The following is a 20,161-nucleotide window of genomic DNA, read 5'->3' as shown; positions in this document are numbered from 1 at the left end:
CCCAATTGGCCGCAATGGACAGAACCAGGCGAGGCCATAGATAGGAACCTGGAACTGGATTGAGGTCTCTCATACAGATGCCGGGGGTCCAAGCCCTTGAGCCATCATTGGAGGATGTCCCAGGTACACTGGCAGGAAGCCGGATTGGAAGCAAAGCTGCTATGTGCTCATTTCAGATGTCGGCATTCCAGGTGGTGGCTTTAAGCCTCACACCACAACGCCAGCCCCATTTTCAGATGCCTTCCTTAGTTCCACGTTCAGTTTGGTTCTATAATGAGATGACACAAGATGAGTCAAGATCTCCACGCATGATTCCACTGTCTAGTCCATCAAGGAGCTTTTTGTTTCTATTGGGTCATGATTTCCATATAAAAATTTGCAAGGAGTGGGGGATCCAAATCAACCTTTCCTACCACTTACCCTGCCATGCCTTTGTGCTACCTTCAACTTTTTCACCCTTGACCAGTAAGTAAATGTTCCTGAAAGGTAACCATGGTTCAAAAATTTTTGTTGAAAATATTAGTTTCCAAACTGTTCACTTACAGGTTGTCCTGCAAAAGATGAACAACACTGAAACCTCAAACCCCTATTCTGAAGCGATGCGATTCTGTTGTTTCATTGCAGCAAATAACCGTTTGTGTTCATGTGAACTATGCCAAAACATTAGACCCAAAAGATTGATACAATTATCAAACCTTAAATTATTTCCTGAGAGGAAATACTAAGCAATTCTGTGAACTATTATAATGTCTTTTTTTGCCCCATTGTAAAAACAGAAGAAGCAACTATTCTTTTTTTTTTTTGAAACAATGTATTTGTCTGAAAGACAGAGTTATGCAGAGAAGGAAAAATACAGAGAGACAGCTCTATCCACTGCTGTTCACTCCCCAAATGGCCATAAGGAGGCAGGACTGAGCCAAGCCAAAGCCAGGAGCCTGGAACCGCATTTGGGTTTCCCACTTGGGTACAGAGGTCCAAGCCCTTGGGTCATCTTCTGCTGTCTTCCCAGTTCTCAAGGAGCTGAACTGAAAAGGGACAGTCAGGAGTCCTCCCCTACGGGATGCTGGACTTACAGGCAGTGACTTAACATGCTGCATTGCAGCACTGACATCCAAACAAAGTGAACTCATAAAATATTTTCAGGATGAGTCTGAGGACCAGTTTTTCGTGTGTAAATGATGCTTTTGGGAGCCAAAGCCTCCAGGGCTGATAAGCCAGCCTGCCCGCGAATGCACACGTCTGAGACCAACCACAACATGTGCACAGACCAGGAAAAAGCTTTTGGGTCAAAGTTTCCCCACATATGCTATCACATGATTCAATTTCATATGCAAATGAGCTCCTTTAAAGTACAAATGTTTAAAGCAGGAAATTAAGCAAATCTGGACTGTTATGGGTTTTTTTCTTTTCTTTCCCTTTCTCTAAATAGAAAAAAAAAAAAAAAAAGCAGATGCTTTTCCGGGCAGGCGGCAAAGTCGGGACACTTCTGCCTTCGATTCCATGAACTCATCAACATCTGCCTTTGCATCTGGAGTGAAACTGCCTAGGAGAACTCTTCGTCAAAAGCAAAAGCATTGCAAAGTGTCCCTGGCCTGCTGATACGCACGGCAGCAGCGTTCTTTATTAAAAACAAAACAAAACAAAACAAGCGCGATAAAGTTAAAAGTGACTCTGAAATCCATAGAATCGACCGGACGCTTAAGAAGTCCAGGACTTTTTTTTTCCCCCTCTGGTGTTTTATGCTTTCTCAAATGCCCAGGAACCCTAAAATACCTTTGCTGGGGGCTACAGAAAGAAAACAGAAATAGCAGCATTGTGTCGGGCTCAGGGGGCCGTCCTGTTCACAGTTCACTCTGCAAACAATCTCTCGGGCCACACTGTGGGGACAGCACAATTTTAGGAAATCCCAACCATCTGACCTGTAGATAACCTACACAGCAACAATGAAACTTGGAAAAAACAGTTCAGTTGAAAAAAAGTAAAAAGTGAAAAAAAAAAAAGTTTCCCTCTATTTCCATGCAATCTCAAAAGATATTTCAGGGCCTTGCCTGGATGGCCTGTACTGGTTTTGAAGTCTTGCCCAGGTCATTTCCCTGCCGTGAGTGAGTGGCTCAGTCATAGGGCTCGCAGGATGACTCCAACGTGCGGGCAGTGTCTCTGCGCAGGCAGCCCAGGGCAAGGCTCTCCAGCACGCAGATGAACAGAAACCCAAATTCTCAGAGGAACGTCACAAAGCCAGAGAGCTACACCACACAACCACTGTGGGAAACCACCACCATGGAGCCTAGGCCATTGCTGAGCTAAGACATCTTCTCTGGGGACAAAAGATGGTAGGAGCTTTTCTGTGTGGAATGCCAGATGGGGCAGGTCCAGGTCTCCACAGCTGGACGCAAAAGTGAAGGCTGAATTTGATTTGAAACAAGAAGCGTTGCAAAATCTTGCTTTCCCATTCAAATGGCAATGACTTAAAGAAGCAGGAAACCTTTTGTGACGGGGAACGGTAGGGGGAAACTTTTGATTAAATAAGTAAATCACTAAATAAAATAAAAGGCCAAGAATTTAGCAAACCTTCCTCAGGGTACCAAAAACCAAGGTGAGGAATCACAGCTTCGAATAAGAACCTTGAAGAACCAATGTTCTTTTCAACTCAAAATGGGAAGATGTTTTAAAAAAAAAAAATTTTTTTTAAAGATTTATTTTACTTATTTGAAAGGCAGAGTTAGAGAGTGATCTTCTATCTAGTGGTTCACTCACCCCCAGGCTAAGGCAGCTCAAAGCTAGGAGCTTCCTTTATGCCGCCTGTGCCAGTGTAGGGAGCCAACCATTTGAGCCATCCTCTGCTGCTTTTCCAAGTGCATTAGCAGTGAGCTGGATAGGAAGTGGAGCAGCTGAGACTTGAACTGGGATGCCCTCCCTGTATGGGAAGCAAGTAGAGGCTGAGCTGGCTATGCCATAGAGCCGACCCCCAAACACTAAAATGTTTTAAAAACAGTCCTTTTTTTTTCCATTAGTGGAATTTGGCAAAAGATAAGGCTGCAGTGGAAGCAGAGATGCTGCTGGGTGAATGGGCATTGGTGGTGGCACCAGGAGCTTTGGTGCCCCACAAATGGCAGTCATTCCCTACTGGCCGTTGTATGCTGCATGCCCAGTGACCTTCACCCCGTTAGGTGTGCATCTCCCAAGGAACCCAGTGGTAAAAGCGTGACCCACACCAGGGCTCCCCAAGAACAGCCCTCCCCATAGGGACCTCCAAGGCCCAAAGGCCCATGCTCTGGCCCTCCCACTCCTGGTGAAAGTGGCCTGTTGACTACTCACATCTCACAGAGATGGGGTCTTTTTGTAGGCCTCAAAGGAGAGGTGCTTGACAGGCCTCTTTCTATTTTAAAAAGAAGCCAAAAGATCAATTTGTCATCTTGGAATTGCAAAACATAGACCTTCTGGGTAAGATTTTAAGTAAGAAATGCTGTTATATTGGATGAAAAAGAACTCATTCTTTCCCCACACTCATATATCAATGTGTATATTCTGAGCAGCTTGTATGTGTTTTGTGACCAACCCACCCTATACGAGGGAACTGTAAAGAGATTCCCTTATTCACCAATAGTTATGACAGTGGAGCCATCAGTCCCTTCACTGCCTTCAGTAAGAATCACTTCTACTCCAAGAAGCTCCAAGAAACTATTATTCCAACTCACATTGCCCATGTGCCTCTCTCAGAGACAGCATAGCCAAGCTCAAGGGTAGAAAATTCCACACTTGAACTCTCTCTGCGCCTTCATCTCCACTGGTTCCAAAATGAAGTTTCCACCATTCAAACAATTACTTTTCCATTCTGGTTTCCTTGAAACCTTGTAATCTCTCCAAACAAAATGCAGAAAGAGCAAATATCTCATCCTTAATCCCCAGGCTTCCTTCCATCTATTTTTCCCCTTAAATTCCCTTCACTGGTTTAAACAAACTTTCTTGGAAGTTGACAGGGTCCAGGTTGGAGACAAAGGAAGGCGAGGTGGAAGGCAGCAGACTCTTCGGTGACCTGAAAGGTTGGCTCTTACTCTGCCATTCTGTTAGATTAAGACTACACGCTTCCAAAAGCCGCCTCTTGCCTACAACCCAAATTGAACACATGTGCATCGGCCAGGTTTTCTGAAATCAAAACTACATCTCAGCGAAGTGGTGCAGGGTGGCACAGGGAATCACTCGGACTATGAAAAACTAGTCTCACACAGGACAGGGAAACACCAGGGAAGGTTTTATATGAGTTTTACAATAGAGTAGTGGGGTGGGTTTGAGCTCTGTTCAGCCTTGGGGTGTACTGCTAGTAAAAACGCTGGTTCACCCGCTGTGTTTAAGTGCCATAGACCTGTGATGTCAGAATTCACTATGCACACAGGGGCTATTTACTGCCTCATAAACTTGTAGACAAGCAAATGGTTGATGGAAAAAAAAAAATGGGAGCAAAAGCTTAAATGCAATCACCCACTCAGCTGTTCTCCCACCAAAAACCACCAAGTCCAAGTCTGAGGACTTTTCTAGCTAAAGGCAAAGTCCTGTGTCCAGACTGATAAAAGTCTTCTCGTCCTGGGTGTATTGAGTCAAGGCTGAGCTGTCTGGCGCATCTCTCTCAGGGAGAGGCATTGTCTGTGTTCCTACAGCTGTGGCAAGCAGCCACTCAATTTGGCCTCAGTAAGAAAGCTAGCAGGCAAGACAGGGGAAGGAATGCCCACGTTCTTCATCCCCTTGGCATGGAGGAATGCCAGCAAGCCCACTTCAAAAGCCAACTTTCCTTGCTTGGCTCAGACTGACGATAGTTAACGAGGTGTTTCTGTATGCTAAGTGTTGATAGAGACGCATCACCCGAAATGGAGCATGACACGTAGGAATTGCTCAAGGAACATCTGCCAGCTGAGAGGTGAGCAAGGGAGACCTAGCATTGCTCTCCAGCTTGGGGCGTAAAGGTGGTATACATCCATTCCTTTCCTACTCAGCACAGGAGCAGTGAGTGCGTTTGCAGATGCGGTAGGCAGCCTCTCTCATCCATCAAGATGTCAATCTACTTACCAAACCAACAACAACCACTGAAGCTTCTCTCCTGTGCGAATCTGATGCCTTCACATTTCAATGCTCATTTCTAATTTTTCTCGGAAACAAGATACAATTCTTATTTAAAGTCACAGTATCTTCATTTATCTTAAATTCACACTGGTGTAATACTGCATAGGAAATAGCAGGAGCATGCTCATTAAATCAGAGGCCAATGTAATAATAGTCACTATTAATATTGCCATTTACTGTTGTCTAGACACCCTTACCGATGTCACAAAACATGGAAAGGAACGAGATGGGCTGGCATTGTGACACAGTGCACTGAGTTAACACTTAGGAAGCCCACATCCCACGTCACCTTTCCACTCCAGCTCTCTGCTAACGTACCTAGGAAGCAGAAGCTAATGGTCCAAGAACTTCCTGCCACCTGTACAGGAAACCTCATTGGAGTTCCCAACCCTGGCTGTTGTGGGCATTTGGGAAGCGAACAAACCGATGGACGATATCTCTCTCTTTCTCTTCCTTCCTCCCTCCATTCAAATCAGTAAATAAATATAAAAGACAAAAATAAACATAATGAGAGATGGGATTCATGACAGCATTTTCCAAGACTTTGCTGTAGGAATTCTCAAGTCTTCCAGCAGGTCTCTGGAAGAGGACGCCTCAGCTAGCTTCCCTAACTTCTTGAACACGAAATTGCTTTTTAAATTTTTTTTCCCATAGAGTTTTTTTGTTCTATTTTGTTTGTTTGTTTTGTTTTTCAAAGACTTACTTTATTGAAAAATCAGATTTCATGAAGAGGAGAGACAGAAAAATCTGCTTCTGCTGGTTCACTCCCCAAGTGGTCATGATGGCTGGATCTGAGCTGATCTGAAGCCAGGAGATTCTTCCAGGTCTCCCACGTGGGTGCAGGGTCCCAAGGCTTCAGGCCATCCTCAACTACTTTCCCAGGCCGCAAGCAGGGAGGCTGAAGGGAAGTGGAGCAGCTGGGATACGAACCCAATGCTCACATGGGATCCCAGCGCATGTAAAGCGAGGACTTTAGCTGCTAGGCTACCAAATGGGGCCCCCCACAGAATTTTAAAACCCTTCATTTTCCTTGAAATACTTTTATGGGAAGTGCCACTTAACATCTGGTTTTGATCCCTCAGATATTTTCATTTACGTATTTAGTCAACTATGTCTATCTTCTGTGAACTAAAGTAATAATTAAGAACAAGTGCTTAGAATCAGAAAAACCTGGATTTGCCTCCTACGTCCTCTGCTAAGGGACTGGGAAAAGTCAGCTCGATTTTCTCATCTGTAAGAGGGGGATCGTGGCGGCTGTCTTACAACATGTCAAGCGTGAGATACGACCTCAGCTGGGACATAATCAAGGCTAGAGAAATGGCATGGTGAGCTGAGCCCTCTCTTCCGACGGATAGAGCTGAAAACTGCTCCTAGCATCACACAAAGAAAATGAACAGCTTAACAGAAAGCCTTTTTAAAAGTTCACATATTTTGCTCCAGAAATTCCGTGCCTAAGAAACAAAAGTATGACAAAGATGTTTACTAAATGTTTTTATAGTCAGAAAACACTGAGAATATGACAATATCTGTCCATCTGCAGGATAGTAATGACATAACCCGTATCGGTAGTTGGTGTACCGTGCTGTTTGCCTTGCTTGCTTGATTATTTTCTATTGTGTATGTTTTTTTTCTTAATTTGAAAGAGTTACAAAGATAAGCATAGAGAAAGATCTTCCAATCACTTCTCGGCCTTTTTGCTAAGATCAAGTGAGAAAGATCTTCCATCTGCCGAGTCATTCGCGAAGCCAGGAGCTTCCTCCCGTCTCCCACATGTGTGCAGGGTACCAAGGACTTGTGCCATTTTGCTCACTTCCCAGGCCACAGCAGGGAACTATATCAGAGGTAGAGCAGCCAGGACATGCCCTGGAAGCCACAAAGGATGCCAGTGCTTTCAGGTGAAGAATTAACCCATACGCCCCTGCACCAGCCTTGTACTGCATGTGTTCTTACAAGAAGGCAGCAGTTCCTTCAAACCCAGCAATCAGAGTGCTCAGGCATCTGAGGCCAGACCTTAAAATCTGGAGCCAGCGAACATGTGTGAGTTCATGATTTATACATCTTCTAGCCATGTTCTGTCCTGTGTATGTTTAAAATCAACGTTTGTTGAAGTCTCATCAGGCAGGGATGTTCTGGCTTATGAGTCATTTCCAGGAACTGTCTTTTTGGTCTGTAAATTATCTCAATAATGCAGACGAAGTTGCCCGGGCCATTGATTTCTGTCACTATCATTATTATTTCCTTCCTTCACCTAAAAAAAAATCTCATTCATTTATCTGAAGGGTAGAGAGAGGGAGAATCCTCCCAGCCACTGAATCACCCAGAACCAGGAAGCAGGAATCCACTCCAGGTCTCCCACATAGGTGGAATGGACCCACTCACTTGGAGCAGCACCCCTGCTGCCTCTTACAGCCAGCAGCAGGAGGCTGTGACTCAATCCCGTGTGCTCAGATAGGAAATCTGAACACCTTACCTGCCAGGCTGAATGCCCACCCCAACGCCTTCCTTGTTGCCACGCACTTTGATACCCCACTCCCAAGATGGAAGTGTACTGAATAATGAGTTCTGTGTCTCAAAGCAGAATCCAAAAATATGCCTTCCCAGCCCTCTTTAGCAAAAATCCACACATGTAACCTACACTCTCCCCATGACACCCACCCATTTGAGACTTCTGTTTGAGAAAGACTGGCACCAGGAGCATGTACTTCATACAGACAGAGACCCCTATCTGACCAGGGGCACTAGTCACGCAGACCCCACTGTCCTATAACCAATGTCACTAATGCTGGGAAGGCAGCCCTGAATAGAGAAGGGTCCTTCCATAACTGCTGATGATGCAAAACAGGCTCTTCAGACCTCCCAAGAAACAAAAGTATCTATAAATGTCCTACAACAAACACATTTTCCGGTTGACTCTATCCAATTTGGATTTTGTTGCTTTTAAGTAAGAACTCAGCTGAATGCATTGTCTCTGGGTATTTACGGTACTGCATTTGTTCTATTTTCCAGAGTTCCTGATCACAGATTTCAAAGCTACAAATTTCCCTTCAAAAACTGTGTCACCTGCACTTGGACATGCATGACTTTCTGCATCATCCGTTCTCAGTATTTTCTCATTTCCCTTATGAAAAGGTTTTTGAAATCACTTGTTATTTCATAGGTTTTAAACGTTTTTTAGGGGACAGGAGTATTCTCAAACCATTTTTCCAGTTTCCTTTGTTCTTGTTACAAACATCTAAATTATTGCGCTGTACTTACTGGCTGTGGTTCATGTGACCCATGGAAGATTCCTCAGTAGAATGCATAGTCTTCCTCTATGATCTAGGTAGGATACACTCTACCTTCATGTATGCCAAACATAATTCTGGACCAATAAAATCCCATCATTTTAGAAGAGACATTTCTCATCCTCCCATGTTGCTATTCCAACATTCCAATGATCTATATTAAATTATTCTTCCTTACGTCTACCCGCAATACCCCATGCAAGCATATTGCAGGCACGGACCCATGCTTCTTCCCAAGCACATGGATTTCATCTCTCAACCCCATGAAGCACAAAAGGTGCCTGAGATGATTTATTGGAGGCCAACTCCATTTCCACCCCCAGAAGATTGTCCTATGTAGCTTTAATCAACTCACTGTACTTAGCTTTGATTTTAACTCTAAGTAGTCTTTCCTTAGAGACTGTCCCTGGTCTAGACAGAAGCACAAATCGAAACTGGCCCAAAGCGTCAATGCAGGAGGGACAGATGTTACGGCAGGGTGAGTTACGAAGCCTCTCGCACCACCCACATGCCATGCTGAGCACAGGGTTACATGTCTGCTTCTCTGCTTCTGACCCAACTTCTTCCTGATGAAGCTCAGTGGTGGCGGATGACAGTCCAAACACTGGGGAATTCTTCCCCGCAGATGGGAGCCCTGAATGCAGTCTCTGCTTCTGGTTTTTACCTTGTTCAGCCTCGGTTATTCCTTCTCTCCAACTCCTCCTTGTCCTCCTCCTCGCTTCCTTCTTCTTTTCCTATTTCTCCTCTTCCTCCTCCTCTTTCTTCTTCTTTCTCCTCTTTTTCTTCTTCTCCCTCTTCTTCCTCCTCTTCTCCCACTGCTGCCTCTTCCTGCTCTTCTCTCATTCATTCTGCCTTTTAAACTAACATTAATTGTATCTTAAAAATAGAGAACTCCCATTCTATTCTTACAATGTTTCCCATGTCTACCTTTTGAATGCAAACACTGAAGGATTTGCCTGCTGTGGACACTGCCTTCTACCAGCATACACATCCAAGTTATAGAATGAGTTGGGCTCTGCAGCAGGAAAACAGGAAGCATTCAGAGCCCTGATGATTTCTTTTAGTTGCTAACATAGGCTGCCCCAAAGCCTGCCCAGATTTCCTTTTCCATGAGATAAAACGCATAGTACCCAAGCCTGCTTGAGGGAGAATGAGAATGCCCGTGACTCGCAGCCTAAATCATCCTAGCAGATACACTTGTGGTTCCCTTGCACTATAGGTTAAAAATTTTTTAATTAGGAAGAAAGAAAGAAAGAAAGAAAGAAAGAAAGAAAGAAAGAAAGAAAGAAAGAAAGAAAGAAAGAAAGAAAGAAAGAAAGAAAGAAAGAAACTTTCATGTTGGAGGCACAAATCTTTGATCTACTTAAATGCAACTGAAGTTTCTCTTCAGCCTTTTTAAAGCCAAGTGCCCTTCCTCCCTGTGAGCACTCCACCAGGGCACTCTCCTTCACTTCTTGGGTCAGAGAGAGCAACCTTCTGAACCTACCCCAGGGTGCCCTGGCTGCTGAGTTTGGACATGGATGACTTGAACAGAACTTGACTTCATAAGTATTTCCCCAATCTGTCACCTACTCATCATAATCCTTTGGGCCGACTTCACTGTCTGCAGAGTTTAAGGATAACAGAACTGAGTCACTGAAATGGAGAAAAATCAAGACATCATGAACTCAAATGTGAGTGCCACTTAGAAAGCAGGAAATAGCAGGTGACTGGGACAAGCTTTGCAAAGGTCAATGTTGAGTCACAGAGGGTTGAGCCACTATCCGTGACACTGGCATTTCCAATAAGGGTTGATTCATGTCCTGGCTGCTCCACTTTCATTGCCACTTCCTGCTAAAGCATCCAAGGAAGTAGCCAAAGATGCTTCACGTGCTTGGGTGCCTGCCACCCACGTGGGAAATCCAGAATGTCATTCCTTACTCCTGGTTTTGACCTGGCTCAGTCCCAGTCATTGAGGCTAATCGGGGAGTGAATCAGTGGATGGAGGGGCTCTGTCTCGCCACACACCCACCACCCATCCCCCACTGCCGCCACATCTCTGTAACTCTGCTTTTCAAATAAGTAAAATAAACCTGGGGGGGTGGAGTAAGTATTGTAACTTCTCTCCTATATTTTACAAGTCAGTGGCATTGTCACATGGCTGAACGAGACAGCAGATATTTTAGGAGTGACAGCACGGAAAAAGATGAGCTCAATCGTCAGACTTCATCACTATCAGCACTGTCTCCTAGAGTGGATCCAGGCACCTAGAGCAGGGAAAGATGGTGCAGGCTCTGCGGGCCTTTTGAGAATATTCCAGAATCCCCAGCTCATTCTTCAGGGTTTTTGTGTCTTCTGTTCCACATACTCAAGATCTCCCCAAGAATAACTCCCACTCATTATCAAGTTTCAAGTCAAGGTTACCCCCAGAGAGGGCTCTCCTGATCTCCCTTGATGCCCCTTTCTTTGTAGTACCACTGAGTGTGGCACCATCACAGCTCTTGCATGCTCCATTGCATTTTCTTAGTACTTCGCTCATTCTGAATGCTTTTTGCACATGTGTTTGCTGTCTGTCTCCCATCCCTCAAAGGTAAACTCTAAAAACATGGACCTGGACTGTCTTGGAAAAACATCTCTACAGCACCTTTAACAATGACCAGCACACAGCAGGCACTTCAAAAATAATTGTGGAACAAAGGAACTATGGAGCAAAGGAACAGGCAGCCCCTCACCTAGGAACACTGAAGCCCAGGATCTCTCTGTCCCCCTCTTCCCTCTGCACACTGGCCCCACTGGCTTCCATCATAAGTGGATTTTCCCTAAGATGCCCACAGAAAGCTCCAGATGCCTTAACGCTCCTACACTTGGTCAACCATTGTGATCATACAAAGCATCGGCCATATAGACAGGTCAAGGCTGAGTGTCATGGCTGTGTAACTCTACAAGCAAGACACAATATGAACCGACATCTGCAGAAGATGGAAGAAATGCCACGCCAGCCTTGGAAACATACAGTCACCCTCCATCTGTAGACTGAACCAAATCCAAAATGTTCCAAAAAGGGTCCTGCACAATGGCCTAGTGACTAAATCCTCGCCTTGCAAGTGCCAGGATTCTTATATGGGCACAGGTTCGCATCCCAGCTGCTCCTCTTCCTATCTATTTCCCTGCTTGTGGCCTGGGAAAGCAGTAGGGGATGGCCCAAGGCTTTGGGACTCTATGCCAATGTGGGAAACACAGAAGAAGCTCCTGACTTCAGATGAGCTCTGCTCCAGCCACTGTGGCCACTTGGGGAATGAACCAGCAGACAGAAGATCTTTCTCTCTCTCTGCTTCTCTCTGTAAATCAAAAACAAAAACCCTTTGTGCTGAATATGCACAGCTACTTTTTCTCATTGTTACTTTAACAACTTCAAGTAGCACTAACGTTGGATTAGGTATGCAAAATAAAACAGATGATTAAACATATGCCAGAGGATTGTGTGGGTTATAGACAAACAATACACCACTTTTAACCAGCAACTATTAACTACAAATGTGAGTATAAGGTGATGTTTTGATACCTGTATGCACTGCACAATGACTAAATCCAAATAATAGTCAACTCCTACATGCATTCTTTCTTTGTGAAGAGAGCATTCAAAAAGCCTCTCTTCTAGCTATTGGGAAGTCTACCTCATTGCTATCTATAGTTCCCCTGTTGTGTAACAAACACCATCCTCTGTCTACTTGTGAATTTGCACCCATTGCCCAACTCGGCATCTCTACCTCTTTGAGGCTGATTGTTTTGCAAACAACTTGGGAGTGACATGATGTAGTGTTTGTATTTCTGTGCCTGGCTTACTTAAAAACGTAATGCAGTCCAATTCCATGCACGTTGTCCGATGACAGAATTTCATCCTTTTCATTCTGTGCACTCTCATCCATCATCACACTTTACATTGATTATATATTGTGACTGTTATGAGCAGTGCTGCCCGGCCCCAAGGGAAAAAAAAGAAGAAAGAAAGAAACACGGAAGTATAGATATCTCTGACACATTGATTTCATATTCTTCGGATTTCTACTTACTCGTGGGCTTGTTGGAGCACAGAATCATCTGTGATGTTTTTATTTTTTAGAATTGCCACACGTTTTTCCACAATGGCAGAACTGATATGCATCCTCTTTGATGGTGGACCAGTCTCCCCATTTCTCCAGGTAGTCCTACCAACCTTTTGCGTGCTTTGCTTCCGGTAAGCGCTGTTCTGACTGGAATGGGCTTGGCTCTCATTGTGGTTTGGATTTGTGTTTCTCTGATGATCAATCATGCTGCGCATTTTTTTTTCAGACACTTTTATTGTCTGTCGTTTGAAAATTCTCTTAACTAGATCTTTTGACCATTTTAAAATGGGATTATTCGGGGTTAGTGCTATTGGGTTCTTTATTACATATTCTGGACATTAACCTTTTGTCAGATTATAAATTGCAAATAATTTCTCCCTTTCTGTAGAGTGTCTCTTTTTGGTTTGTTGTATCCCCATTCGCCTACTTTGGCTTTTGTTGTCCATTTCATATAACGGACTTGAGCCTCTGAGAATTTGGGGTATCCGTGAGAGGACTTAGAATCAATTACACACGAATACTGAAGGACTGTTGGACATTTAGAAAGGGGTATACAGCTGTATGGAGTCTTCCCAGGCACTATTCGTTTTAAAAACCTCAGTTAGTCACGAAAATGGCAAGCTCCTTGACCTCAAGGCTTTCTATTAACCTTCCAAAGAGCCATTTTTCTTCTAACTTTAAAAAACAAAAATGTTGTTGACTTCTTTCTCCTAAAAAGAATACTGTAAATGTTAATGGATTTGACCAGCTGTGTCTGTTCTCTAGAAAACAAAACGAGTCACTATGAAAATGCAGTGTAGATCATTATACAAAAGTAAAAATGAAAGTTGGAATCTTAGAAGAACTCAAATGTTCCATATTTGATGTTTTTCTTATAGCAGTGTAGACAAAATGAACTCATATGAGAGTAAGTTTTAAATGCCACACTTGAAAGTTCGCCTGGACGATGCAAATTAATTTCTCCACAGTAAGTTTGATGATTTCTTCTTCTCCCATGGATTAAAATTCCACTATTAACTCACAGCAAATTGCACTTTTTCATGGGATTGAAAACTGGAAACGAATCTACAAATGGGGAGCGGGGGAGGTAGGGGAAGGACAGCTTTCCACCCCAGGTTCCTACACCACTGATTACAATCTTCATTTTATAGGGGTGTCCAACATCAACTTCTAATTTTAACCTCAAATGATTTTCTACTTAGAAAAATATCAAGAATGCACTATAAAGAATCCCAAATACCCAAAGCGGCCAATTACTTTCAAATACTAGGAACTCATCATTCTGATATTAGAAGCCACAGACAGAACAAAAATAACGACTTTATTCTCCAGTTCTGTTTTATCAGGATGCTTCAAAAGGTGTGTGGAAAACGAGATGAAAAGACATATTGACGTGGGCGCCAACACATGGAAACTGTATATATGAGAGGTGTCCCCAAAACGTCATGGAAAGTACCTAATGTTGAAAAAAGCTTCGTCTGGATTTCACCTTGCTTGCGCCCAAATAGCCTTATCTTTTAATTCCATTTTTTCCCCCACAAATGTTTTAAAGTAACCTCGCGTCTTTTTTCCCTTTTGATTAAATCCTTGTGCCCATACATACACAGCTCTGTTGCTTTTTTTTTTTTTTCTTTTTTGGTAACTGACTTACAAATGGAAAGATTTTCCGTGTCCAGCCGCGGGAAAGTTTTCCATAGGTACAACCCACGAAACAAGAGAAGTTTATTAAATTCCTTAACACACACACACCCTTCCACCTGGCAAAGCACCTCATCAGAGATGGGCGCCGGGGTTTAAAGCTGCGTTCCAGATGCGCGAGGCTGGTGGGTCCGAGTCTCCGCCATACACACCTTCCTCCCTTTGCCTCCTTCCTCGCCCACCAGCGCAGAGCCCCAGATGCACTACCCAGAAGAACACCAAGGGGCGAGGACCCCACACTGCGCCCTGCCTCCTCCCGCCTCCAGCCCCGCCTGCACGGTTCTCTCCACAGCCGCGGGGCTCCGAGAGCTGGGGACCAAGGGAGTTGCGTTTATATTTTCTTGTCCCTAACCAGCATTTGCTTCTAAGAGAAGGATTGAGCAGGGGAGAGAGGCGGTAAATACATTCCTGTAAAAAACCTCCCCTCTCTCTTTGCTGAATGAAAAAACTGACATACGGAAATCACTCACAGTGTCTCACATTTTTCACAACCCCGGAAACGGGACTGGGGCAAAGGTCCACCGTTGTCACGAGGGTCAAGAATTAGCCACAACTGCGATGCCCATCCCATACCCTGCGTCTCCCAAGACCCCACCAGCTTTTCCCTTCGCTTGCCTATAACCAGCAAGGACAGAATCAGGGTTCCCCGCTCTGCCAACACACACACACACACACACACACACGCACGCGCGCGCGCGCACACACACACACACACACCCTGGAAGATGATTCATTCAGCTGACTTTACTGAAGCAAAGGTGTTTACATATGTAAACTACGCCGAGGCGGCTGGTGGCTTCAGGTCCCGGGGCAAAACCCCAGGCCGCTACCCGCAGTTGGTCTAGGCGGAGGACTCGGCTGACCTCAAGGCCTTGCCACTCTTCAGATGCAGGCTGAGCTTCTCCCGTTCCCTGTCCTTCCTCTTTTCCTAAGCCTTGGAAAACTTCTCGGGGCCTTTGCACTGCAGCAGGTTCACCAGGTCACTTCCCCTCTCCGCTGTCCCCGCGCCCGCGCGCGCGCCCGGGAGGAGCGGCCCGTCCGGACTCCCATTCCCGGGACCTCCGAGTCGCCGGCGCTGTCTGAGTTTCGTGCCCCGCGCCCTGTGCCCCGCGCCCGCCGCCCCGGTGCTGGCGAGGCCCGAGCCGAGCTCACGGCCAAGGCCGGCGGCCGCAGACTGTGGCCTCGCGGTACCTGGAGACCACAGGTCCTATCGGGAAGCGAACCTGTTCGTCCAGGGCTTCCACCTCTCGGGTCGCCTCCTGCTCACCCCTCACCCTCAGTTAGCGCTCAACACCTCCCACCGCTTACCCTCAGCAACTCCTCAGCGCTGATCGGCCTTGACGGCGCCCAGAGGCAGCGCTAATCAGACTCAGGCAGCCGATCACGCAGCAGCTTCTCGGAAAACCAGAGCGGTCTCCAGGTGCAAGAGCCCCCCGCTACTCCCTCCCTGGGCGCACCTGCTTGCAGCTGCGCCGCCCCAGCGGCTGGCTCCAGCCCTCCGCTCCCCACCCCCTCTCCGCGCGTCACGCATTCTGACAAATCCTAAAACAACGGGAGGATCGCAGGCCGAAATTAGCCAAGGCGAAAACCACAGGTCCACGTGGGTCCAGACTCTAAGAATTCGGCACCCGGGATCTCTGGGTCCAAGTTTACTGAGTGTTTGCTGAGCACTGTTGTAAGCGTGTAGCTTGCATTAATTCGTTTCATCCTCCCAACGAGTCTTGCTAGCTAGTAGGACGATCCCAATTGTGCAAACAAGCTAACTTGCTCAAGATGACGCAGGTAGTAAGCGCCGCGGAGACAGAAGGATGCGAGAAAAACCCAAGGCGGCGGCGGCGGAGTGTGAATGGGGTGCAAGTTCTCATGGGCAATCAGCATTGTCAACTCTGGCATTCTACCTTGCAGAATCTTTGGAGCGGCGAGCCCAACGGTGGTCCAGGACGGCAGGGGAGGGTAGACCATGCCAGCTGGCCCGCTGCTTCCCACTCTCCCGCTGGTCCAGACTGCGGCTCTTGCCATGCGGGAAAAGGAGCAGGAAGGCCCAAGTCCCCGCCTGGAACAAACGCGAGTAGCTATTTCGGGGGCGGCCCACGTCGCCAGGTGCCTCGCAACGTTCTGTGGAGCTTTCCAGATTAAGGCTCCGGGCATGCTTTGGCAGACAAGATTCCCCAGGGGAGAGCCCAAAACCCACCATACCACCCTATCCTGGCGCGTCCGAAACAGCTCACTTAGATTTGGAGGTCGGGAACAAGGGTGTCTGAGCCCTACTGATTGCTACAAGTAAACACCATGCACGGGGCCTTATGATAGCCCCTGCCCGTCCTTGGCCAGCCTACACGCCACCTTCCAGAGAGCCGCCAGCACGCACACGCTCTGCGCTGCCCGGCTCCTGCGTTAGGACTCCACGCCTCCCAGAGCGCAGGGTCCAAGCCAGGGAAAACAACAGTCCAGCAATCAATCAACCTCAAAGTTCGTCCTTGACTGTGGACCCAGGGAGACCCCTACCTCCCTCCTGGAGAGCAGAGGCCCCCAGCCTGCAGAGGAAGGCCCCATCCTATCCTCATTAAAGGCAATACCAAATAGATAGAAGACTTTACTGGGGAAGACATAGATCCCAAGCAGGCACTCACAGGATGCCTCTTAACCAAATCCCTAGCGCCCCCGGGTCAAGGAGAGCAGCAAGAATGCGTTTCTGTAGAATATGTGAACTCTCTTTCACACAATTTCCTCTTCCTGGCCCCCTGTGGAAGGGGCCAAGATAGTTGGCTTGGTTTTATTTTGACTATGACTATCATACCAAGAGAGGAACCTGAGCTTAAAGTGACTTACCTGCCCTGAGTCCCAGGGGAGAAGGGCAAGGATTCAGTCTAGGGCTGCTGAGGGCTGTATCTTGGGCGAGGGGCATGTTCAGCATGGTCACACACGAACATTTGAGGAGCTGAATGGTCAGAGGAGCCAACAAATATTTGCATAAAGACAATATGTTTCTGGAGGGATGCGGGGAGAAACTCGTGCCTACCAGGACCTCCTTGTCCCTCCCCAGGAGTCCCTTGCCCCTCCAGCCATGACTACAGTTTTCCCACAGGCACCTTCAAGCGCAGTGAAAAGATGAAACCACAGCTTAGCCACGAGGAGAAAAGTGCCCTGGGATACGTGTGGATGCCACTTGTGAAGGACACATCCACGTGATCCAGGAATACTCAAGCAAATGCAAAAGGCAGGACACTCTGGCAACTGAATCAAGCACCACACCCCTTTTCAGTGTTTCCAGCAAAAGCCTGCAGCCAGGGTGGGAGAGGGGCAAGGTGCCCACCCGTCTAGGAATACACCAGCCCTGGCAAACAGCGCCAGAAGAAGGTCCCTGGCTTCACTGGTAGAGGAGAGTAGGGGTGGGTGGACGGTCTGGCGAGGTGCAGCTGGAAAATGCGATGTGTAGCTTTGCTCCAAGGCATTTCAGCAAGAAATAAAAACAGAGTCGAAATGAAGGAAGCAAAGTATGGTGAAAAGCCTCGGTAATGATTTCATTTCTATGACAGGTGCACTCTGAAACGTGTGAAGCTTTTCATAATTAAAAACTATGAGATAAGCCCGAACAGTCAGCCCTGTCTTTTACAATGGATGTGTTTTTCTTGTATGTGGATCAGATGGAAAAAGCTCAGTGGTGGGGAATTTTTTAAGTCCGGTTGCTATGCACAAAGTCTTGGTGTCCGATCCTGCAGGAACCCACCTACACCTGCCTTAGTACCTCAAGCTCCTTCTTACGGTGCAGACCCGGCCGCCGGCCGAGTCCACTGGGGCTCAAATGCAAGCAGAGCAAATAGCTGCGGACACCAGGGGATGTGAATGAAAACTCTGTGGTTCAGACAGGATCGTGGCTTCCCCTCACAGCTTCGCGGAACCAAACGGGTTTGGTTATCGTGTGCGTTCGGGTTTTCAAGAGCCCGTTCCAAACGAAGAGAGCATCCTTTGACCTTGGCTTCGGAGAGCCCCAATCTCCAGCGCGCAGGCGAGGTGAAGCCTGCACCGGACTAGAGAGGCGGGCGCGTTCGGGTGCACGGGGAAGCCGGCACCTGCATCCTCTTCCTTTTTTCAAGTCGGGGAGGGAAGGGCTCGATCCAGGAGAAATTAGAACAAAAGTGAGCGACGAAATTGAAAAGAGGTCTGCCCACTTCGGCCAGCCCCAGGTTAGGGCTGCAGCCTGGAATTCGGGTTTGGTATTCCCCGGGGGAATGACAGGCTGCGCCCAGGACGCGCGCGCGTCGTCCGGAGCCACCCCGCAGCTGAAGCGGTGAGCCGCGCCCTGGGCGCACCGCTGGACAGCGATTCCCGAGAGCCTGTCGCCACCCAGCGGAGGCCAACGGAATCCCACGCCTCCGACACGCCTCACCCCTGCCCGGAGAGTCAGACTGGGCAGTGCCCGGACAGGTGAGACCTCGGCCCCCGAAAGAGCCCTGTGGGACTTAACCCCCACCCCGAACCGCAGTCACAAAAACGCTTTCTCCCGCGATACACAAAAACGCATAGCGCGGCATTGGTCCAGGGCTACCCCGCAAGGCCGCGCGGTGCAGGCCCCCCCCCCCCCCCCCGGTAGAGTCCTGGGAGGGTGAAGGCAGGGGCAGCAGCGTCAGTCATCTAAACGGATTTCTGGCCAAGGTCCCTGTTTCCAAAAGATTGCTGAACACCTGTGACTTGGACTGTGGGTTAGCGCTCTCTCTCCCCACCAAGGGCCCGCCCCTCCCCGCAGCCCGTCTGGTGCGCGGCGGATAGTGTTTGAAAGGGGAGGAAGCGTTCTTCAAGTGGCGGGTGATGGATTGTCCAAACCCTTAGGGAACACTACGGGGAGCAGGGGAGGGGTTGAGAAAGTTCATCAATGTGCACGCGCTGAAGGCAGCGAGAGGCAGGGCAGCCTCGCCGCGCAGCTGGTTGCTCCAGGCCTTGAGCCCGGCACCTCCCGCCTGAGGCCGAGCGTGCTGCGGGCAGCTGAACCCTGCTGATCGATGGGAAAGGCTTATTCCTGTTGGGCTTCCAATGCCAAGGTGTCCCCCTCAAGGCCACCTTTGGCCTTGCTTGGCGTCTTAGACCTTTTCCAGAATCTCCCGGGGCTTCTCCATCGCTGTGGGCGCCCCAGCTCTCTGGCGACCCCTTTACAAGCCCGGGGTGAAATCCTGGCTCAGTCCTGGAGGCAAGGGACGGGAGTGGGGAGAGGGTACTGAAAAGGACAGAAGACCAACTCCCGACCGGGGCTTTGGAGGGATGAGAATCCCGAGACTCAGCACCCCCCTCAACCACACGGGCTGGTGCTGCACAGCCGGCTGTGCCCCACCCGAACGCGGCCGCCCTCTAGCAGCAGGTTGCCCTGGAGGGGTCAGGAAACCTCTGCGGGAAACTGGAGACCCACAGCCGACTTTCCAGGAGGACTTGGAAATCTCTGAAGGCCAAATCCTGGGGCGGCAGGCAACTTTTAAGGTCCAAAAGCCTCCCAGGACAAAAGGCGAGGCAGGACTGGAGTCCTCCTGGCGGCCTCATCTCATCTGTGCCACCACCCTAGCCAGAGCCCCTTCCCACCTGGGGGCCCAACCGCCAGGTTCCCAGCATTTGGAGGTCGGGGAAGTCACATCTCCTCCCCGCCTCCACTGCCCCAAAGTGGATCAAAGGGCATTCGCAACCCCAGAAGGAGAGCAGCAGCCAGGCGGAGAGAGGGGACAGCCGCCGGGAGCTCCCCTGAAAGGCAACTCCTTGCAGGCAGCGTCCAGGCGCCAAGCACGTTTTATTTATTCCCCACAGAGGATGCTGGAGGACAAAAGAAATATTTGGACGTCAGAGCTGATTTATATTTTTGGAAGAGCCACGTTTCCTTTTTTCTGAAGAGCAGTGAGCGCGCCCCGTATCCTGAGCCCGGCGGGGAGGACAGAAGGGGAGTTTTGATGCGCCAGGAAGTCCGTGGACCGCTGGTGGCGCGCAGGGCCCCGGCGCCCCGCGGAGGCC

This window comes from Ochotona curzoniae, unplaced genomic scaffold (genome assembly GCF_017591425.1).
Source record: "Ochotona curzoniae isolate NIBS_2020 unplaced genomic scaffold, NIBS_Ocur_1.0 contig_4064, whole genome shotgun sequence".
Lineage (NCBI taxonomy): Eukaryota > Metazoa > Chordata > Mammalia > Lagomorpha > Ochotonidae > Ochotona > Ochotona curzoniae.
The sequence above is the reverse complement of the archived record's forward strand: the minus strand, read 5'-3'. Positions refer to the sequence as shown.